The 26,033-nt window shown below is 28.9% G+C and overlaps 1 protein-coding gene across 1 annotated transcript in view; it reads left to right on the plus strand.

Annotated features, from left to right (window-relative positions):
- The window catches only part of LOC107173393 (uncharacterized), a 137,611-nt gene that overhangs the window by 36,464 nt on the left and 75,114 nt on the right, over positions 1 to 26,033 (plus strand). Inside the window, exon 2 of the mRNA XM_015523914.2 lies at positions 14,271 to 14,385. The gene's annotated coding sequence lies outside the window, so the exon portion shown is untranslated. The remainder of the gene's footprint in view (positions 1 to 14,270; positions 14,386 to 26,033) is intronic.

The raw sequence follows: 26,033 nt of genomic DNA on the forward strand, positions 1-26,033 counted from the left end.
ATGTACACGATTTTACGAGATTTACAATATCTCATATCCTCTTATAATATATACGAGTATATAATATTATGGCCCTATTGTTACTGTTATTTTTTATGATTATTATTACTATTATTATAAAAATCTGTTTCCGACAGCAGAACCTAGTCGGATTCCACATATTATATTATTTTACTATTGCCATTATTATTATTATTATTATTATTATTATTATTATTATTACCATCCATATCGTCATGACCTATGCAAAACCACACACGCGTGGCAAATCCCGCATCCAATACTACGCGACTGCTGCTGCTGCTGCTGCTGCGATATCAATAATAATAATAATAATATTATAATGCACACTGCGTAGGTATTATATACATTTATATATAATATAGGTATATAATATATACTATATTCGTATACATGTATATTATATACGCGAGGATGAGAATCGTGGGAGACATACGATTTCCATAACAATGAACACTGTTCTTGCGAATATTAAAACCATCATGCACGCGGGTTATTCGTTTCGTTTATATACCCTTATGGCCTACGACCCTGTATTGCAGATATTGTTGTGTGCAGTGTGCGCCTGCACTCGAACACACACCCACCCACACATATGCATACTCATGTTATGTATTATATATAATACATATATATTATATATATGTATTATATGATGTTGGCCGGTAGCTCAACAAGAAAAGTATATGTAAGGGAAATATATTATCATTTTGTATATGTCTTATAATAATAATAATAATAATAATAATATGCGTTTATTGAAATCCGACGACTCGTAAACCGGACGTGAATACTAAATATTATACTAATACGACCTGGGTAAAGCTCACCGGCGGCTGTGCGAAATATATTATAAATGATCGCGCCGAGAAAATAATCTGAATTTATGCCGCGCGTTCAGAGTCGTTAAAACAATATAATAATATAATACTGGAGTTTCAAAAATTATGAATTCCACGCGGTTGCCGAATGCCAACCCCTTTCCTCCCCTCCCCAAGAAGGTAAGACTTCATGGGCAACATGCTGCTGCAGGTTGTAAAATATAAGTCGTAGGAAAAAATATTAAACACAATATTGTGGACTAACTTAATAATCTCTCTTTCTCTCGTATTTTTTATTTTAAAGACGAGCTCCGCTCAAAAACCACGATGCACGATGATCGGCATCTGTCCAGCCCCGGGCCTTGTGAAAAACGAATGCATTGATTTCATGTTTTATCCTTGTACAATTTTTTATTAAATTAATATCATATGCGTCGCAGTTAATCGTAGCGCACCCTGCGACATGGACACGAATTGAGTTTTATAAATTTGGAGGCGTATTTACTTTTAATATTTTTCAACTGCTGTTGTAACAATATATTTGTTACCTTTTATTAAATTTTCAAGCTTTTTGGGCCAACAAATAACATTTGATTATCAATTACAAAAAACTAAAATAATTGAAAACTGACCATGTTAGTAAACAGTTCAAAATATTTCTAAAATTTTATAAAGTATTATAGTAAATTATAATATATAATTTGGTGTTAATTCCAAGTATCTACAGTTATTCGTTTTTAATTAAATTAAAATAGTAAAGTCGTTTTATGTGAATGTCTAATGTTGTAATGTACTTCAAACGCTCATAAAAATTTAATTTGACTTTCCAGTAGACATGTTTTTTTTTATAAAAGTAGACAAACATGAAGAATCTTTTATTCAATGTACAATTTTTAGATTGAAAAAGATAGGTTAGGATGTTAGGAACTCAGATTGATTTGCACATTTTCATGAAGTTTCGGTAATTTGTCAAATTTCAAAATTTATACGCTCATATAAAATTACTGTGGATTTAGGTTCAAGTTTTTTCAATTGACATTATTCCGGAGAGAAAATTTTAGAATTTAATCATATAAAACCGTAGACACGTTATAGTTGAGAGATTCAGAGCCACAATACTGATACTTTTCTATATAGTTTTGTTTTCTATACAAAGTTCGAGAGTCTCTTCGCTGTGCATTACTGACTTAACACACAACAATAATATTATAGGTATGCATTATTTCTTTGTGGTTATCGCCAACTTGGTCATAAATTTATTTTAATTCATTGATTGCGTTTTTGCTAAATTTTTATTTATATGCTCGAAACACGAACACTTTTTAGATTTGAGATAGTGAATTAAAATAATACACTGTAACTTCTTTTTTATTGTCTTAAAAACCATGATATTTAAAAAAATACCTATATATATTTATAAATATGCATGTACTCTCATAATTTATTTAATTAGTGAGAAATATCGAAAAATATCGTGTTGTGCAGGAATATGTACATACTATTGCTCGACATATTGTGCCGTATTTTTTTTAAATAAATATTTTAACAACAAATACGATCATAGATTTTCAAAAAAAAATGTAAATAAACCATGCATATTAAAAAAATGTAAATTAGATGTTTTGTTTTTGTACACGATTCAAAATTTGAATGTTTGATTTATTTAAACACAGTTTATTTTAATATGTTTAAGCGGATAAACAAACCACATACTCAGTGATAAACAAGAAAATAATAATATATAATTCGATGTGAAATTTTAGTTTACACAACATAAATCGAAGATATAGGTTAGCCAAACCTATTTCGTTGTATTAAAATCCTAAACTATATATATTATATTCTTAATTCATATAATACGAAATACTTATTTATAGTCATCATAAACGTACACAGTTGATGATATGTATGTATTGTACAAGAACTCAATTAGATTATTAGAATATTATACACTGAATTGTTATTTTGTGCACTGTTGTTCAACGTCTTCGGGCGAGTTCCCAGATCAATTCTATAAAGTTCTGAAGTTTAGAGCACCTTATTGGATTAACCCGTATAATACAGGAATTCGCAATTAGCAATTTGACGGGAGACTTGGATCATTATGCTTTGGTTGAACCGCATTAAACAACAATAGACACAAATGCCTTTTCATAACAATTTCTAATATACAAATTGTCTGTTATTAAAAGGGTTGCACAAACTAAATGGTATCCTTATAATCCTCTCTCCAAACCGCTTAATTTTACCTAGGACATAATTCGTTTTACTTTATTTGTCGTGAAATGCAACGGTATTACATGTTTCGCGTCTGTTAAACACGACAGTGTTTTAAGTACAACAATGGCGTATATTCCGTTTGTGGTATTGCTAAGACAAAAATAAAACAATAATCGCCCGCTCGAAACAAATTCTCTATTTACATTAGACTACAATGAATATTATTTTAGTCATAAATATAAACTTATCTAGGTTTAGTTTTTATTAGGCACCGTACTTTAGTACCTATCTACAATAATTGATTAGTTTCAAAATATCGGAAAACCATTTTTGAAGCGATAAATCCGTTCAAGTAGTTTTAAAATATACAATTAAGCAATTCAGTCTAATCGAATATTAAATTTACGTGTTGTTTCTGGGACATATAGGTAGTCATTTTTATGGAATTTTCTGAAAGTATGTGACTGTTTTAAACAAAACCTTGAGCATTAATTTCATTTCTTTTATAAGCCGATATAGTACTATACTTGTAGTGTCTTTTCGTAGGCGATAATAAAATATACCACCGCAGCGTTCAAATTCAAGATTAAGATATACACTATGTACAACTCATTGATGCTGACGTCGAAATGAATATAAGTGCAATATAAATTCGATTTATTTATCTAATTGCGATAACGCAATAAAAAAAATAATAAAATATACAATAACGTCTAGTTCTGCAGATGCTACTTTTTCCAAATAACATTACGCAGCGACAGATCGCATTTCTGAAAATATATTCTCATAAACCAATTTTTGAAATCCACCACAGCCTTATCGTTAGAGCCGGGTGATCGTATCGAGCAAATTTTCAACTTTATTACATTTTTCGTACAGTTCTCGTGACTATGATACTGTGTTGGCAATCTCTTCGGATCGTTTCCCTTAAATATATATATATTTGATTAGACCATAACATTATGAGGTACGTCGACATTTCCCCGGACATTCATTATTTACGTTTTGTGCGGGTGACTTTTTTTCTCCATTTGTTCTGCATTTTATTTCTCTAGCCAATTTATATATATATATATATATATATATGTCGTACCTACGTCTCTTTTTATTTTATTTCTTATCTTCGCCGCCACCACCTCCGATCAATATTATTATATACTTTGTGATGAACCCCCGAGAACCTAGTCTAAAAGTAACCTTCCAAATGTATTCGAAGACGAGACTGCTGTTATTATTACGATTCATGACTGCTCAGAAATCCTCAAGTTCGTAGTTTTTGATTACGGTCTTACATGTAGCACAAAAATAATTATATAAATGATATTTACAATAAGTTAAGAGTGAATAAAATAATAAATTATTATTAATATTGTTCTATCAATTAATCGAACCACGATTCCCGACAGTTTATTAAACGATGGGTATTAACTATAGCTGGTAATTAAAACTATTTTTATATTTTGTATGCAAACTCTTTTTTATTATTACTTTTATTAAAGAAATAAAACCTCGAACTCTGTGGCCATTGGTATGATTACAGTGATTTAAATTGTTACTTATTTAATAAGTTCAACTAAGTTATTTCATAATGGATATTTTTTAAATTGTTATATCCAAAAGTTTAAACAATCCAAAGTTTTGGATTTAACAATTTAAAAAATATCCATTATGAAATAACTTAGTTGAACTGTACGTTCAGTATAGGTATTAATCATATTTTATACATAACTATAACTAATTATATACTTACCTAGTTAGTACCTTTATATAGTTAATACTAATTAATTAATATTTTTTCATTTAATCACTCTTTAGGTACTAGATTGGTGTACTATGTTTTTTTAACAGAGATCATTAAAATATTTATACCAAAGTTCATAAAACAACACGCATATTGTTTTAATCGTAGACACATTAACAACATTATCATACAAAGAAGTTGTCAGATTACATTATATTTTATACGTTACGTACCTAATCCACTAACAAACTAATAATATCGTATACTATAATAACACAATTTAATTACACGTTAAGTTAGGTATAGGTATTTTACAAACGTTTTTTATTTTCTCATAACACAACATTTTTTAGTAAATCATGTTAGGTGAATAAATATTAAATATATTGTATACTTTAAAAAAATAATGTGTCATAAGTTATTGTCTAGTGCATGTCATGTAAGCATGTATAAGCTATGGAAAAGAACTAATAATTAATAAAATATTTTAATCCACATATTTTTATATTCGTATATTTAACTAATATTATAGCTTAACGCTATACAGGGTGATTCTTTTATCAAACAACACTCATTATTTCAAAAACTATTGACTTTTTTCAATTTTTTTTTTCAAAATTTTAGATCCATCTTGTTCTAGAACTATATATTTTTAAAATATTTTCACCCTTATATTTATCAGGTAAACCATTATCAACTTTTGATTTTCAAATAACAACCTATTATACTTAAATTTTCATAAACTAAAAAAGCTATTTTTTCAATGAATTTTCACGTTTAAATTTTCATTTTTCGTTAATCCGTTTACAAGATATAGCCTCCCAAAGTTGGGTGGTTTTGAGTGGTGTTTGTGTGTTATAGGTGTATGTTAAGTGGTATTTACACACAAACACCATATGAGTGTTGTTTGATAAAAGAATCACCCTGTATATACATATAGGGGTGCAGGTGGTTGACGAAAAAATTAGACTTCTGTGTTAAATTTAATATCGATTCAATAGTAATTAACAAATTAATTTATGATTGAACATAATTATTAAATATGAGACGATTGTTGTTAATATTATATTATTACCATCGTGTAATAATAAAGTAAATCACCCATAAAATAGAATTTGTTTTTCTTCAATGCGTTATTGGCTTAAAAATGTACATCGATCAAATATAATATATTAGTTATGTATGTATATTCGACCTTATATTATCAGCTTTATGTATGATAAATTGATAACTTTATAATAATATTATAATTTACGTGTACGGGTGCATTCAAAACCGTGTAGAACGGCTACAACACGAATGCGCAATTTTTCTTTTTTTGACCCGACTAATTATTATACTACGATTGCGTGAAAAATTTGTAACACGATTGCGACCCGATCCTTTTTTACCTGTTAAAATCACAACACCATTGCGCACCAAATGATATGTGTATATATTAAATAATATAGTACCATATAATATACTTTATACCATAGTATATTATGCTATGTATAATAATTTATGTAGAACATAAAATAATTAATAAATTAAATTAAACTAAATAATTAATTCACAATTTTCCTCATACATTATAAATTATATTAAAGTCAATACACAATATTATTTGTTTTTCGAAATTATATTATACATTATATCAAATTAAACGAGTAACTTTTTTCTGCATTGGTTTTTATTTTTAATCTTTTCATATGCACTCTAATGACGAATTCACAGTTTTATACCTTGCATCCGTCTACTTTCCAAGTAATAAACATATTATTAGGTATTCAAACTGAAACCTATTTAAAAATAAATAGTATTATACGTAATTAAAAAAATAAATTACGAAAAGAGCAAGAAAACAATATTAAATTTATAATGGATACTTGGGAAAAATTTAAAAACAACAAAATATCAATGAATGACTATTTTCAATCAATGGGGCCATGTTTTTATGCTATTCACCAAATGTAATTTTTAAAATCTTATTATTAAATTTATAACGGATTATTTTTATATGAACAAAAAAACTACTATTGACTATGTCTGTATATACATTTAGCATACGTCATGTAATTTAGGAAAATAACAATTTTTAACCAAGCCAACGATGATAATTTGTTGATAGTCCTAAGCCTGCAATAATTGGGAAGGAAAATTGTGAATTAATTATTTATTTTTAATTTAATTGATTAATTATTTTATGTTGTATATAAATTATTATACATAGCATATACATATAGCACATATCATTTGGTGCGCAATAGTGTTACGATTTTAACAGGTAAAAAAGGATCGGGGCGCAATCGTGGTATAATTCGGGTCATATAAGTCGGGTAAAAAAAAGAAAAATTGCGCAATTGTGTTGCACCGGTGTAGAACAGTAGAACATAATGGTTTCTATTCAGGCTACTATATCGCCTAAAACCCATGTAATAATTGTGTTTATAATTTATATAGGTTCTTCTATAATTTTTTGTTTTTTCATTTTAAATTTAATATTCAGATGAAATCAAAAATACTTAACGGTTAGTATTTAAACATTATAATACACATTATTCAAATCAACATCCATAAATTATATTTTTCCTTTGTACGAACGATCGTCTTTTCAACCGTTTACCGTATAATGATTGAGTAGTAATTTTATACAATGTGATTCTTTTCAAGGTAAATACTAATGTTTTCCGAAAAGCATTGATGTTCTGGAAACATTTTTTTTACATCATTTTAAGCCATTGTTGCAAAACTTTGTATTATATTTGAAATTGAAACGCTTTTTTTCTCATCTTTATGAATTGTTAGGTAAGTAAAAGTTACTTTTTCGGGTTACAGGATGTTTTTTAAATTGAATATTCAATATTTTATAAAAATCGAATTTTGAACGAGTATTCAATAATAATTACAAGTATTTCGAGTTTAGAAGAGTGGAGTTAAATTATTTTAAAATTATTTACTCCCATTTCAATTGGTAATAATTTAACATTGTATTTTCTATGTGTCTCCACTTGAAACGTGTACAAAAGATATGCACAAACTCTAATTTAAATGTCACCACGAGCTTTTTGTATTTTTAATTTGTAGTCTATGAATTCAGCTAATTAATTTCGGGGATCAAATTATGTTTAATGTTAATTTATGCGCGTATAATATTGTTTCAACTATAAAATATAACTATAACTAAAATAAAATGGTATAAATATTTAAGAATAAATTATCAGGATAAGTATAAATTATTATGATTTCATGAAATTACATTTTATTTCATTTGTTTCAAAAATATGGAAATTTATCCAAAAACACAATTTTATATTATAATTGCCCCTTCATTTTATTATAGCATTCCACTAATATATTTTATTTATGAGTTATTAATAGATAATTTATCGCTCGTTTTATTTTGGTATCTATTCTAACAGATAAAAACTTAACTGACTGTCCCATGAAAATATTTGTATTTTTAAATAAACGCTTTAATGTGGTTTTTATAGCGACTACTATATAAATATGGCCAACTTTCATATAATAAAACCTTAAATTACGAACATAACTTTGTCATAAAAATAAAACATAATATAATGTACCATATTTTTATGCTAAGATGTATTTTAAACCACGGAAGGTGTAAGTTTATTTGCACATGTATAGACGTATAGTAGTATATGGAGATACATCTTCTGACCCCTCATTACCTTATTTTAAAATTATATTTATAATATATTGAAATTTTTAAATGTACCTTTGATATTTTTATGTACTACTTGAGTAGTTTCTCGTGAATATAAAAGTTCCGTTAACATAAATATGTTTTTGGGCTGGATACACGTTTTCAGTTTCTGACAGATTTTTCGAAAGTTTTCATTAACATGAATTTAATTAGGTAGATTCATAGACATATAAAACAACTAGATAGCCGACTACGGGATAATATTGAAGTCAGCCGCCATATGCCAACAGGGCAATGTTTACAAAATCGCATGGTTGATAAGAATATTTATTAATGATAACAAAATTAATATAAATATTTATACTGTAGTATATTATGTACTTATTACTACTTTATGTAATTTAATTTGTATTTGACATTTTGACTATAAAATATGAAAAGAAATTCGTTTTTTCATTATTTGAATTATTATTTATTATCAGTTATATCAATATAGGTATCTTATCTATTGAGTTATTATGTAAACATTGCCCTTTTGGCATATGGCGGCCTGACTTCAACGTTCTTATGGGAATGTAATTTACAGTCGGCTGTCTAGTTGTTTTATATGTCTATGGGTAGGTTAGGCTACAAACAAGATATATTTATGATTCATAATAGATTTTTATTCTGACGAAAAATAATCGAGTAGCATATTATATGCTATGGTCTCTCGAATGAGAACTCTTCTTTTCTACTTTTAACTGTTTAATACACTGTAATAATCGTTATAACAATACATAGTTAATAGAAAAAAAAGTTTGATAAATGTATACATCTTTCTATACGTGGTTCGTTAAAATACAGTCAAACTTGGTTAACTAGAAATCATCGATACCTTAAACTTTTAATAATTATATTATCTTTGGATAACTCGAGCTTTTTGGCAGGTCCTTTCTACTTTGAGTTAACCAAGTCTGAATGTAGGTATCATCAACATATTTTTATATTGTACATCTGCTGTGGATATATTTTCAATAATTTACAGTTGATACGATATTTGATTATTATTATGTCCATTGTACCACAGTGACGTCCACAATAATATTTCCGCGAGCATCACTCATGCTTGTCAATCTATACATATTATCCTAGGTATAATACATTATAATATTATATCTATTAAGAGATAATTTTGTGGGGGATGAAAAAACGCTTTGTTTTTGATGTCCGGACGGTCGCAAAATAATATGTACACACATATTATAGGTACCTACTAAATATTATATAATTGTGTATATATATATATATATATATATATAAGATCGGGAGCTGAACGGAACATCCAATTGCTCACTATATATTATATTATTATACATTCGTCGTTCGTGTTTGGTTATATTCAATAATTTTCACGCCTCCGTTTGTGATGTCTGTTTGTTTTTTATCGGCCGCCAATCCCCGGAGGACGAAAAGCGCACTTTCCGGAGGCATCGAAGCAATCGGAAACGAGTTCGATATAATTCAATAAACACATCGAACGCTAAACAACGCAAACCGTTGGTTCACGTATTTTTTAGGTTTTTTTTTAGTTTATCACTTGAAACGATGCACTCCCTCCACACCCAGACCACAAGTGCATGTCTACCGTATTCGGCTTAAAAAATATTATGAAATAATATAATGATTCAACGAACCAAACATTTACACCGTACGTTACATGATATTATTCCTTTTTGATATGAACATGTACGTTTTTTAGGGTTCCGTACTTCAAAAGAAAAAAACGGAACCCTTATAACATCACTTTGTTGTCCGTCCGTCCGTCCGTCTGTCAAGAGCGTTTTTCTCAGGAACGCGTGGAGGTATCAAACTGAAATTTGTATATGATACTCAGGTCTACTGTCCCTGGAAGCTGTAGAAAAATCAACCTTCTAAGCCAACGCAATCAAAAGATACAGCCATTTAGGCCGCAAATTTCCGCAAATTTTCGAAACTCGCACGGGAATCAAAACCTACAGGGTACTTCCCGTGAACTTAGAATCTTGAAATTTCGTACGAAGTCACGTCATATAGTACAGATATAGGAAAAATTACGAAAACCGTAAATTTTTAGTTAGATCACATATTTTTTTTTTTTTTCAAATAATTTTAAACTTCTAATCCTTTTCCTCATGAACGCGTATTTATGATCCTCCAGCTTTCCATATTTTGATGTTATAAATTTAATTTTGCAATAAAAATACCATAACTATGACTCGATTGTCGTGATGGGTGAACTTTTACTTATATACCTACAGGTTTGTACGGACTACGGAACCCTCGGTGCGCGAGCCAACTCGCACTTGACCGGTTTTTTTTTGAAACTAGACCGTCTTTTCCAGGCAATCCTGCTTCTCGATTCGCGTTATGCACTTTCTCGACACCCGCGTAAATCATCGTTGTTAATCTAATTTTTTGCAGCCCATAAAAATTTTTTTAAAAAAAACAACACACACACTTGAACAATATTTTACATCGCACGTATTGTACAAATAATAATATGTAATATATGATATTTTATTTTATTATATGCGATTAAATATTTTAACGACGGTAAGCGAGTCACCTATTCACAATATATTATTATTTACGCTCCACGGGGTGGTTTACTGCAGTAAAGTATATTATTTTCTTACTTGATGATCGTATATATGTACGTATTGTACATTCGTATGATTCTCCGAGCACGCTCACCCTTCTCCCTTTAAATTTCATAATCCGTTAAAAATGGATTTATATTAGATTTTATGGGATTTTCATGCTATCTATGTATATTATACAAATTTAGATTTTTTTTGTACCTATTACATTTTGCTATGTACAAAATCATTTTTATTTATATATATGTTATTGTTAATTGAAGTATATTTAATCCATATATACACATTGTGATGTGATACGAGGGGTTGGTTTATAGATAACAAGTCCGACTCTAAATAATCCATATATGAGTAATCGTGTCAAGTGATAAATTTTGATACACTAATCCCATTAATATGTAAATAGTTATATTATAATACCTAATTGTAATGATAATGCTTGGCAATAATGTTATGTATAGGTAAGAAACAAAAGTATATACTTAAATTATATAGGAAAAAGTGCTGGTAGTTTCGGACGAGAGGCAAAATCAAATGATGAGATTTACTGAGCAAAAAGGCAAAACAGGAAAAAAATTATAGATATTTTTTTTCGATTATCATTAACCACGTTTGAAATGATTTCCCGCCTATCACATAAAGTGTATAATCACGTATATTTTACTTTTATATTTTTTAATTAAAAATGTTCATGCTTAATTTTGTCTGATATTCATGAAAATATAGTGTGCCAAATTACGAAAAGTAGGTACAAATTATTTAGTTATTTAAGTTGAAGCAGGAATATTTTTTATACTTTTAAATTAATTACTGTAACTTTGAAACCATCCACACAAAACTGTTGAGGTAAAAGCTTATTTTATTTTTGTAAAATGAAATCAAAATTTCGTGGAAACAAGCTTAAAGGTTATTGGAAGCTGAGGTACACCAAAATTCTATTTAGGAGTATCGCCACTTTAAGGGAAGGTCAACCGTAAAGCACCCTTTAAGTTTTAAAATTTTTGTTCTCTGCCGTATGTAAGCTGTAACTTGGGTATGAACTCGTTCAGCTCTCTCCCCGTCATCAAACCACAAAATGGTCTTTTTCCCTTTGGTGGATTATTTCTACTCGCTGGTACTACTACTTTAGATCATAAAACCCCTATGGCCTATACGTTTTTCCCCAAACACTAATATGGTTTTACCCTACCACTAGTGCAAAATCGTATTTTTGAGTACTTTCAAAATTAGATTTTTTTGTGTTTAAATTTTTTTAGAAGTAAATGTCAATTTTTTCAATACATTACTACTATTGAAGCTAACAGTAATATTATTAGAACTTCGCAATCCAAAACTTCAATTTCTTAATCTTTTGTAAGATCTATACAACACTTTTAAGTTAGTAGTACGAACATTCGCTGTATTTCCTTAATAAACCTTCTGCCTCCATAAGCCCTAAAGCTATTATACATAACGTGACCATACGTCCCGCTTTGGGCGGGATAGTCCCGCTTTCGAGATAAGTGTCCCGCCGTCCCCAAAGAACCTAAAAATGTTCCGTTTTAAGATAAGTTGACATGTGGTAGGTATTAATTATTGATCACATATCACAATCATACATTTATACTGTATCTAGGGGCGTCATTTCAGATTTTTTTTCGGGTGTGCGAAGTTTCAAGCAGGCCATTTTGAAATTTCACCAGGCCATATAAAAATAGATATACATAAGTATATGTATATTATCCTGCATTCAATTATTTCCATACATTATAAACCGGTTATTACAATTTGATTTTAATCATATAAATAATTGTGCATTCGTGGCTCGTGCATTATTTTAGGCTTCAGCAAGGCGCAGGCCAATTGTAACATTTTAAAAGTAAGGGGTGCAACCGCACACCCTGAAACCCCCAAAATTACGCCCCTGAGTCTGTATCTATACAGTTAACAGTATATGACGTATACCTACATACTTTATATAAACTGTGAAACACTAAAATCCATAATTGTTGGGAGACTATTATGATTAATATAATATTCGCATTTTTCATATAAACAATTAATGTTTTTTATTCAATAAAAAAAATTGTTATTTTACGCAAAATTATATGATTTTCTTATTAAAATGTACAGGTGTCCTGCTTTGAAGGAAAAAAATTATGGTCACGTTAATTATACAGCACTACATACCACTGATGCATCTCGGGCATTTTTTTAATATTAAACTATCTTTACGCACGGCACATTTTTGTGTACTCAGTACTTTTCGGTATGTACTAATAAGTAATAGGGATATCACGAACGGGAGAAATACAAATGCCTATATCGTTTTTTGAGATGGACGAGTTACATAGAGAATCGGGGAAAAGATGTATAATGCTGCAATAATATTTAAGCGAAATAAAATCTTTGAAATCACCGCGTTCGTTTGTTTATTATTGCTCGTTATTTATGCGTGTTTTGCCAACAACTGTCGTGGAACTATACAAATTGTAAGCGTACCGCCTTTAGCTATATCGTTTTGCAGCAGAAGCTTCCTTTATCAATTTAATTAGTCATTGTAACTGGAGCACAAAGGGTTTTTAGCCTGTGTATATTATAATAATAGAGAAACAGAGGGGTTTTGACATAATGCAAAATTAATAGGTCCCATTCGTAAAATATATACAGCCCCGCATCCAAATAGCTATCAACTAGAATTGAAAATGATTCAAAAACAATGAGAAAACATAATAATATAGTAGGAAGCGAACCAAGACAATAACACGCCTTGAAAAATGTCTTTCAACCGAATTTTAAAAATATTTTATTTTTTTGGAACATAATATACCTACATATATAATTATAATATTATATTGTAGCTAATAAAATTATTTATTTATACATTTTTAACACATGTTGGACAGTAAATTAATATAGACCAATAATAAAAAATATTTATTCATTATACGTTCCTAATTTTGTATCGCACTTCTAAGATAGTAATATTATTATAATATTCATAGTTACCAGTAGATAAATAAATAAATATCATATGATATATTATATTGCAATAGGTACGGTACACATAATATGAGTGCCACAATTCAAATAAAATAAATTAGATAAAAAATTATTTGTGGCTCATTGAAAAAGGTTCTGTACTCGCCACTCGTTTAACTCATTTAATTAGTCGAATTATTATTATTGAAATTTATTTATTTATTTAATTATTTCAGAATTGTAGCCTACAATGGCAATTGATTAAAACCTCGCTGAGCACCGGAAGGAAACAAAAGCAGTAGTTGTTTTCAACAATTGGCCACAAAAATAATTTAAACTTTCTGTTAAAAGGTAAGAATACTGAAATAATTGGTAGATATTCATTAATATTGTATCTACGGTATATTTTATGCTATACATCGTTACTAATGTTGGCATCCATTAATTTTATTTTTCTAAAATGGCGGTATTATGATTATACGTTTCGTAATAAGGCTTTTTTTATATAATTGTATATTACAAATAATTTATTTTTAATGAATTAAAAACGACGGATCAGTAGAAAGAGATAAAGTATTTTCAAATTGAAAAAGTTAGTAATAACTTCAATATTGTTTTGAATAATATGCGGAAAATTGATATTTCCTTTCTTGTATAGTTGATAAAATAATAATTTAAAACCAAACCTAACTGGAGAATAGAAAGTGTTCTTTTGTACTAAAATTACATTTGAAACAATAATCTAGGGGCTTAAAGTTCATTAGCAGGATGTCGTGAATTATATTACAGAAGTACAAGGTACATTATAGTATTTATAAACCTGTTATTGTTGCGTACACAGTTTTAGTTTAAGTTACTAAATAATATGATATTATATCATGTAAACCAAAAATTAATTTAACGTAAGAGCGTATAAAATAGAAAATAGGTATAAAGATTGCCGTATTAAATTATAGTTCCTCAAAGAAAAAAATTAAAGATAAAGAATATGTATATATTATATATATTATATGTATATATATTATTATATGACTATGCTTGAATATATTTATTTTTGTATACCATTGCACTGAAATCGTGTTGCAAGTTGGAGTTAATCTTTTTAGACGCCACATAAAAATCTTGTTAACTTAATATTATACACACTATAAACCCTCATTTTATTGTACAAAAAAAAAAAAATTAAATAAAAAATAAACCTTTGAAATAATATTAAGGACCGACCAATTATAAATAATGAAGAGCCACAGGATACTAGATAACGAGATGTTAAAAGATTTGTATGGTGCGGGAAATCAATTGTTAAAAATCTCTTCATGTAGGTAACAGTAACAGTATCTAACAGTATAAATACAGAAAAAAAATGTACAAAATCCACCACAGATTAAACCCCTCCAATAGAAGTCTTTAAGGGACACAGATGATTGTAACAGTAAACGTATAAGGAAGGAAACTGCGACTCATTATAATTTCCTGACGGCATTTTTTTTTTTTCATAACTACGTACACGCGTATTCGTTTCCTCGTACAATACCATATACATTAACTAGCTTTCTAAAATAGCTTCCTCTTGTAACATTTCACATTTTGTTGAACAATTTTTAATCGCACGGAAACGTTGGTAATGATTTTAATACAATAAAAGAACGAACACGTCGTCAGCACCGCCTCGTTCAAGTGATATTTTATCTGTGATTCAACACAATAATATAATGTAATAAGTTTTTCTACTTAATTTATTTACCAGGGGAAAAAATAAAAACACTAATACCTACTGTGTTCACGACATTTTTTTCTGATATTAGTCAATACTTAATATAATATACAACAATAATATTGTTCTAATATAATATAATATCATCTATTAGTGAAAATCTAATACGGAGTCTTAGAATATTATTTCAAGTAGAGAAAATTAAAGTAAAAAAAAAGTGTTTGTACCCATGTGTATTAATTTTCCTATACTAAAATCTCAAATATTAACAAACGGTCTTTAAAAGAGAAGTTACATTCGACTTAAAATCTTTAGTAAAAGTAAAAATAAAAACACTTAAAATGTAATTAACATGTTGATTTATTTAAGTATAGTTTATTTTTAATTTATTCCAAATATTCAACGCAACAAGTTAAATATAACACAAATTATTTAAATATTAAGTTGAGAGTATATAAAAAGGTATGTTTGTAAAGCACATAAACCAAGTATGAAATTTAACCTTTTTTGATTAATTAAATAACAAACTAATTATAGACACTAAACTGCTGCTGTATTATTAAATATAAAATAATTTAACAATAATTATATTTAAATCACTTAATTATAAAATACGAGTACCTCATACAATATACATGTTTTATAATGGACAACGACGTTTCAAGATGTATTTTAAATATATATTATTATTGTATTAGAATTTAGAATCTAATATAGGTAAATATCGCAATATAATGTAGTATTTATTTATTTATGAAACACTTATTGTCACGGTATCAATACACAATTTGATCCATAAATTGTTATTTAGAACCTAAATCTTAAGGAAATGTAATATTTTTCTAAAAACGGTCAGATTAATCTTTAAGATAAATGTAATATGTTTGTGTTAACCACAGTTGGATAACTTAATCTACGAATTTAGAGTATTCCGAAAAATATATCAGTAAACGTATACCTAACTTAGAAATCTGTTATGGAGCCTATTACGTGTATAACAAAGTATTATTTGACTTTATCAATTCATCCATATATATTATTAAACAAATTTAGTGAAAACATTTTAAACGCACCGAACGTTCAGAAATAATAAAGTTTTACGTTCCACCTGTGCGATATATTCAAAATTGAAGAAAATAAATTGATTTGTATCCATTCCTATGTAACTTAAATTAGAATAATATTATAATTTAAAAAAGATCCCTTGGTTTTAAATTCGTTTATAAAGTTTCTAGACATTTAAAAATGTATTACATCTGTTTTGAACGCACCCTAATTCAATAATCTAATAATTTATTTTTAAATTATCATTTATTCATTTCTATTCTTTTAAGTATGCTGTAAGTATTTCTAGTCACAAAGTGACAAAGTGCTAAGGGAATTGCTTCTTGTTTTGTCACTAGATGAAAGAAACTATATATAATATAAGATTAAATTCGTTACTATCGTGTTTCGTTGATAGACAGTGAAAGTTACGACAGACTTAAGCATGTTTAAAGTTTTCACGAGGAATATAATTATGCCTTAAAAATGTCAATCAAACCGTTAAATATTATAAGAAATACTCAGACAAATAACATACATGTGGTGTGTATCGTCTATGTGATCTCATTTTATTTGGTATCGTTCAGTGTGGGACGTACCTAACTACAAAATAATTAATAATTAAATACAAAATACTTAATTTGACTACCTATACATGTCGACTGTTTTTGAAATCGACGTCTAAATGAATTGCCTATTCTTAATACTTGTTTTACTTATTATTAGTACGTATTACTATTATTATAAGTACCGATTGACTTTTTTTTGTGTTCTAAAATAGTAAGAATCATAAACTGTCCGATATTAAATCATTTGTAAAATAATATAAATTATACTTAACACAAACGAACAGCTACATATTATGAATATTCAGCATTGAATAACTTGCAATAATCGAAATATTTAAAATAGGAAGGTAGTTGATTTATGTGAAAACATAGACAATACATTTTTTTAATCGAAATACTAAGTGAAAATAATTTTTGTTTTGTTAAACGATTGAGTAGTTGGCATAATTACTTTTAATTCATGATTGTAGTATGTATTTCTAATTTCTGTCATAAAATTCACCACGCGTGTGTTTCATAATTTTATTAGTCAGGCTATGTCGATTGGATTTTTTTTTACTATTATTGGTACATCAAAACATAGTTGCATTACATTATATTAGTTGCAGTACATGACGTATATGGTATATGTATAATTATATACAGTGACACAATCATTTAAATTCTGTAATTTGATCAGCCTATATTTACTTAGCAAACGAATACATACTGTTATAACATACATAATTTTATTACATATGTATTCTTTTAAATTTAATATGCACTTTGATAATGTGTCATTTATTTTCAAGAATATTTTTACATTTTAATTTTTAAATTAAACCATTTAGATCATGGGGAATTATATTATATTTTATTACTATATTTGTAAATTGGCCTGAATAGTTTATTTACTTTTTGTCTATTTGGTGGTACTTTTACCGCCATTATTTGAGTCTAAAAATAATAAAGTCCCTTTTCCATCAAACTACTAACGTTCCGTAATTAATGTAAATATTTACAAAACTGCGCCGTTAGAGCATATATACATGTGTTTATAAGACGGAACTACTAATATATAAGTGTTATTGTAATAAATTTATATTTATTGAAATCTTCCATAAATAAGTATGCGTATTGCAGGGTTATCTCCAAATTCACAGTAATTCGATAAAATGTTATGTTTACAAGAAGAAACTTTTAATAAAAAACAATAAGTACCTGAATGTTTACTGTGTACAAAATAAAAATATACACGGTGGTTTATCCGAATGATTAAAATATATCATTTTTTTTTATAAATAAGCTTTAAAGTGGTATTGTAATATATAAGAGAAAAAAATGTATAAATTTAATGGGTGTATTAAATTGTATTATTGTTATTATTTATGAACAGTTTTAACTAACTGTTGACGTTTCGAGTAATTTGTATTCATTTTACCATTATTTTAAAGAACAAAAATTACACCGTTGCGCGTTGAGAGAATAGAATAAAAAATACATGTAATAATATATTGCAATATATTATGCGTCATTTGTTATACTTACCATATTTTGAGGACGTTTACGGAGGACAGGTGACGTTTGTTTTTTCAGTTTCCGAGATAAAAATGTGCATTTATGATTTATATTCTTAAGCGTTATTACGCCGTATAGAAGTGAGAAAAATAATGTTAACAATCTAGGTACATTTTGTCAAGCTGTATAATAGTTCTTTTTCTGTGCATACTTTGTACTAATAATAACTGTATAAATGCGCATCAGATATCATATATACAAGATGATTAGTTAAGCATGCTCATCCTATTTCTATGGTTAAATTATACATTTATTAAAATTTTGTTTGAATTTTTAAACACACTCGAAGACCATATTTTCGGATTTTTGAGATTATTTGTGCCACTTAAATAATATTTTTTTAAAGGATTATCATGTGACAATACAAAACTTCTATTTTTCAAATAGGAATCTCCCTCCTTTTACTTAGTTTTTGATCATCAAGCAGATATTTTTTTGAGAATCTATATCAAAATGTCTAAGTCAAGATTTAAACGAGTGGATTTTGAATTATATGTATAACTCTGTGTACTAAGGATAATATTATGTCTATGATAATGCGGCTTAAGTTTATAGGGGGCTTAGACAATTTGAAAAAGTTAGTAATTTCTAATAACTATTGATTTCTTAATATAAACAATGCGTAAATGTTCCAAATATAATAAATACTATACATCTAATATTAAATATAGTCTTAATTTGTATAAAATCGTTTTTAAAGTTAATTATTCTTAGTATAAATAACATTTAAATAACTCAAAAACTAAGGATTTTGATTTGGATACATCAAGAATATAATTCGCTAAATAATTAGCAGTGAAAAGGGGAATTTTTATTTGAAAAATAAAGGTCTATATCGCCACGAGACAGTTCTTAAGTAGTACAAAAAATTACAACAATTTAAAAATATGGTCTTTAGGTATACGCATACCTAAAAAATCAGAATTTGAATAAATGTACTGTTAAAGAGAAAAATGGGAGTGAACATTCTTAAATAACCATCCTATATACACGTAATATCGGAATATGTATAATATACATTGTATATGTGTATATGTAATATTATGTATGTGTGGCTTATTTCCACATCAGCTTTGTATATGTATATATATTTTTTTTGTAGCACACAATATCCCAGGAAAACCCGTCGACGCGAGAGTAATATTAATTTTTCTTAGTCTTTTGTTTCTATCATAAACCGTTTATCGCAAAAAAATAAACCCAAGATTCACGTGTATAATTTAGCGAATAAAATGGAGATTTGAAAGGAAAAAAGTATAAAATAATAATTTGATTGACTTCAAAGAATGTCTCCTTTTGAAAATTTAATCATCTGTAGTGAACCAATAACACGTCTCGTTCTAACCTACAAGTAATGTTTGTAAGCCCTTTTTGATTCTTCAAAAGCACCTTACACGCGACGCCGTCTCGTGACTCCCAACAGTGGAAAACCGTCTAATGCTATAGAATTTGATTGAATATATCAAATCGACGTCTGTTCCGTTTGCTTTGGTGAAAAATGTGTATACTTTGTAGAAAAAATCATATTGAAACGCGTGGTTTTTCAGTTTTTATATTTTATTCAGTAATAAAAAGCACAAATATTGTAAATAATATGTTTAAGTGGTCATAAAATAAGCTTTGAGGGCAGTGCCGTAGTGATGAAGTTTTGGACTGAGGGTTATTTCGGCAAATATATTTTAAATGCTTTTAGTGTTCTTTAAACGTAAAATTCAACCATAATATATTAAAATCATCATCTTAATAAAAGTTGTTACAAAATTATGAAGTGCCGTAATATACCAACAGAATCAGTTTACAATACTTATGAGAGATCCTAGTTAAGCCTCTCCTATATAACAAACTATCAGCTCTCGCCTCCCTAAAAAACCAAAATTATACCTACATGACTGGTTGTTATGACTAATTTAGACCATATTATTCATTTATAATTTCATAAGTTCATATATTATTATAGTTTGACGAATACGGATTTTAAATTCAGAGCGGAACAAGAGAAGTTAATTTTTACGATTGTAAAATTTTATTGTAATGCAAGTTTCATCCTGTACACATATATATTGATTTAAAATTGAATAGGTACTGATGGTCTAAAGATAAAAATGTTTGATTTCTTCCTACAGAAACTGATTAAAAACTATAAGGAGGCTAGTTTGGATTTCACTAATTCTCCACAACTATCGTATCGTATTTACAATACAATTGTGTATTAAGAAGAAATCTAATTATTTTTCATGGATATCTACTGTTTTTTAATAGATGGGCGTTGAAGTAGTAAATAATATAAATAATTGTTGATCCTGTACGATATAAACATAAAAAATCGTTGAATACAAAAGTTTTAAGTAAAAATCATTGTAGCTTCTGCGGGTTAAACATTGTCCGCCTTAGGCATTGAAACTTTTTTTGAGTATAAAGGTGATTAACATTTGAATGAAGAAAAATTTAAAAAGATAAAAAAGTTTTCTTTGTGAAACTGAAATATATTATGTTGGTAAGATTTAAAGAACATATTTTAAGTTTAATAAACTACTATATAAATGTTATGATATTCTTTTCTGCTTCAAAATTCGATTGAGAATTGACGAATCGGAGAAGATAAAAATAATGTTAATACATTTATCTAGTTAAACGAATCTACTGTATAATATTTACACTTTACAATATATTTATTTTTACCCTGTAAAATATGTAATATATTGATTATATTACACTAAGGATTCACAGCAAACAGCATTTTTCTATTTGATCGGCCTACATTATAGGTACCTATCCAATAGGTACACCAAAATGAAAAAAAAAAGGCTGTTGGAGTGAATAAATACTTATTTTAACATTGTCGAATTATACCACCCACCATTCTATAAGATATTATGCTGATGAAATCAGTCTAATTATAAAACGTTTATCAAATAAAACTAGCATACCTATCTTACCTATAGTGATTAAATAAATTATGACTTACATAGCGTAATTACAAGGTTCTTGGATTCAGACGACTTTTGTCACAAAAAAATTTATTATAAGTTGAATCGTAATATATTTTTATGTTTATAATCTGATAGCAGATTACATATTTTGATAAGCAGTTTATCAAAATTGAGCACATTAAAATCCTTACACAAAAAATCAGTGCCACAAAACTAGGCGGATAAAATAAAATAACTTTAATTTAATAATGGTATTTGTGATAATTCTCACTTTGCTCAAATGTACATTATAAGCTCCCTCCCTTTTCTCGATTTCATATAAAATATAAAAATTCATAGAAGCTCTCGTTTTTAAAAATCTGAAGTATCGTAATGACTTTTTGTTTCAATTCTATAACAACAGTGATATCGTTAACTACTATTGATCATATTTTGTTATCATTTAATTTTAAAGTAATATTTCTATAAGTGTATGTTATACACAACTTTGTACACAGATTTAGTATTAATCAATTTTATATAAATATAAGTAGATATTAGACATTTAATTGTTTTTTTTTTTTTTTGGTTTGTAGTTTTATAAGTCTTATAAGTTATAACAAATATTTATTTAGACATCATCGCATCGTCGCTTTTGAATGCTAAATAGTAATTTCTAAATTAACACCCTGTATGTATTTTAATGTAGAGAATTGCATATTTACATATTTTCATTATCATACTTTAATATAAAATCTCATATGCACCCATCATAAAAAATTTAAATAATTAAAATAATTCTCATTTTTATTATCATCATGCATGCGTACGTTATAGAGAAGAATATTTTCATTTAGAGATTAGCCTGCACGTCAACGGATTTTGTTAAGTAGGTCAACACAACGAGGCGTTTATCAAAATTAAAAAACCAAACTATAATCCTTTAAAAATAAAAATTAATAACGATCAAAATGCAAATTCTTGAAAGCCAATCACAATGCGACTCCCGATTTTTTTTTACAACGCGTAGAGTAAAACATAAAAACCTATATACACTTTTAAGACTTTATACTAGTGCGAGTATAATAAATTAGCTTATTATTATTTACAATGGTTTTATAATATACCTATGATGTATGTGTACTTAGTAATGCTACGTGTACTAGTTTTAATTACAAAGCACATTATTGTTTGACGTACGTATTATATGGGCCGGCGCCACACGGAATAACCCCATAAATCATTGTTTTTTTAGGTGGTTTTGTGGCTTTTTTGTTTTGGATAATAGATTAAATAAAAACACAGTGTGATAAAACATACGAGTAAGTACTCACTCAAAATCGTATCACATAATATTATGTTACCTACTATTATTATTATTATTATACAACAAACTGAACAAACTGATTACAACGATACGCGTCACGCGTGTTGTGGCAGTAATATTTCTCGGCCTTTAATCACGATGGCGCCGCCGCAGTGACAAAAATAAACCACCCACGGTCAGTATAATTCATCACCTAAAAAGCACATTTATGATATGTGTTATTGTGTGGCGTAAAATTATTATTATTCTTTTTTCGTGGGATAATACAACTCGCGCGCCCGCTGTGACCTAACCGTGTGTTGTTATGCTATTATTATACGTAACTATATATATATATATATATGAGTGATATAAGTAGATACCTACAATATACGTTACGTGTTTGTAGTACTGTAGTAGTAGAATAAGAGAAAAAGACTGTGAAAAGACGTGAAAAATTGTCATAAAAACGAGCGCTGGAGCGGAGAACTGCACGTCAAATCCCCAGGTGATCCCAGAGTATATTAATGTCGTGTATGACCGGAATGTAGGTAGGTTCCTAGGTAAGTGTGTGTGTGTGCGCGTGTGTGTAACTCTTCGGGAAACACGCTAAACGTGACCCTCGCGACTCGTACTCGTATTTAGTAAAAGACTACACCTCGGAATATTCACGGCGGCGTTTATCTCGTGCCAAATGTAACATTTTTCACCCCTCGCACACTACACACACAAATATATTCTATATGACATACCTAACCCATTACACGTGCCTAACCGCAGCAAACTATCACACTATTATATACACACGTGCGTCGTCCTAGTCCAATCGTTGGCGTAAGTATACTGCTATAACTATCTAATATTTGTATACGTATATTACGCGTAACCGTATAATACCGTTTACCGGGTAACGAGTACCATATACATACATATTATACATATTATGCGTGGATAAAGGTACCTACCGCCGCCGCCGCAAAAGTCAATATATATATACATGTTTAACCACACGGTGGTCACGTACAGGACCGTAAACTTGCAACACACGCGGTGTACTACAATAACCACGGTCCAATGTGATCCATATGCGAGTATGCGTGTGTGTGTGTGTGTTTAGTGGGCAAAATCCCGGCCGTCGTCCATCAAGACCCGCGCCGACCCGTTTATTTGGACGGCTAATTAAAACAAAAACTGGACGCACTCTCTGCTTTTGCGGGTATATACTGTCCTGCAGGTTAATCCTACCCCTCCTCTCCCTCCTCACATTCCTTCCCTATCTTCATCTTTCTGATTTTTATGACCATCATCCCTGTCCCTGTTTATCCTACGGCTGCCAAATTCTCCTGCCCTCTCTCCGGATCGCCGGAGTTGCGGTCGACGCCACCGCATTGTTTTGTTTTTGCCGGGACGAGACACGCGTGTTTATGCGTCTGTATGTTATGCTCTTTCGAGACTAGGTATGCGAAAAAATTAAGAGTACAGAAATATAAAAGACGAGAGAGGTGTTTTAAAATTATTATTTTTACATATTAAACAGACTAATACGTCACGTGGTTATTGTTTTGTTTAATAATATTCAACAAACGCCAGAGTAAAGCGCCAGTGTGTTAGAGGGGAATAAAATCGAAAAAAGGTTATTTTCGACAGATATTGTTATATAGCCATATAGGTTGTTTTTATTTGATGACTTTTTTAATAATTATTATGGTTATTTTATATTTCATATTTCTATGGAAGGTGCACATTTGGATCTTATTATTACTTATTATAATGCATGTTCAACATGCAATGCATTAGCACGAGTTATTCTTAAATGTTAAACGAAATTGAAAATTGTAATTTAGATAATATTCAACCCATTGACTGCAAATCATAGGGTCAAAAACAGCAGACATTTTCGAGTACCATTTTGGTAGGTATATTATAGGTAAAGCTATGAGTAAACCGTTTCAAACTAAACATTTTCCCCCGAAGTATTCGTTAATCTAGTTACAATGGATGCCAAAATATATGTGGTCTTTAAGGCTTTAATGATCTGGTCAAAAGACAACGAACATTTTCGAATGGTACCTTTGAAACGAGTCGGTAATTTCAAGTTGTATACAACTTTTTCCACGGGCCACTAAATGTATACTCTAAGTGAATTTGCACTCAGAACATTTTCTGTTTACACGTCGTAACTTAACGGAACTGCATGTCTCCGGAATATTTGAAAAGTCTCTAAGAATATATACATATATACACATAATACGATAAATCAACGCTGTCCGAAATAATGTAATCAATTAAAAATGTCGTCGATAAAAATCAAGCAATCTCCAACCATTCAATTCTTAAATTGAAAACGTACAATAATGTACCTGTGCAGTGTCAATCAAAAACGTACAGAAATAATATATATCGTCATGCATACCGTTTTATCGATCGTGTCGTATACCAATGATGACGCATAGGTGGTAAAACGTGGACGCAAAAAGTCGGATCAACGATTCTGGTCGGATAGCACAACAATACAGTGGTGGGTGGGCGAGCGTTGCAAATCAAATTCCCAAGCGAAATACTAAATCTTTTCAACGGACACGCCACGTGTATAAATTATATTATATTTTCCCCATCGAGGCGCACATGTAACATAAACTACCTACGGTAAAATCGACAAATGTTAGTTTGTATTTTATAAGCCGAACGTCGGATTCGTCGTCGAGCTCGCATAGAATAAAACGTATATAACCTATAGTTTATTTTTTAACATTCCGTAGATTGGTTGTAATCTTCCTCCACTCCATTACATCCATAGAGACTTTCTTCAATTTTATATCGGATCCTTTCCTTAAATCTCACTTCATTTGTTTCATATACCTGCTATTATTGTAACGGTCTTCCTCTTCCTAACTGATTTA

The sequence above is a fragment of the Diuraphis noxia genome, unplaced genomic scaffold (genome assembly GCF_037042655.1).
Source record: "Diuraphis noxia isolate RWA-SAM2 unplaced genomic scaffold, SU_Dnox_SAM2 contig0005, whole genome shotgun sequence".
Taxonomy (NCBI): Eukaryota; Metazoa; Arthropoda; class Insecta; order Hemiptera; family Aphididae; genus Diuraphis; species Diuraphis noxia.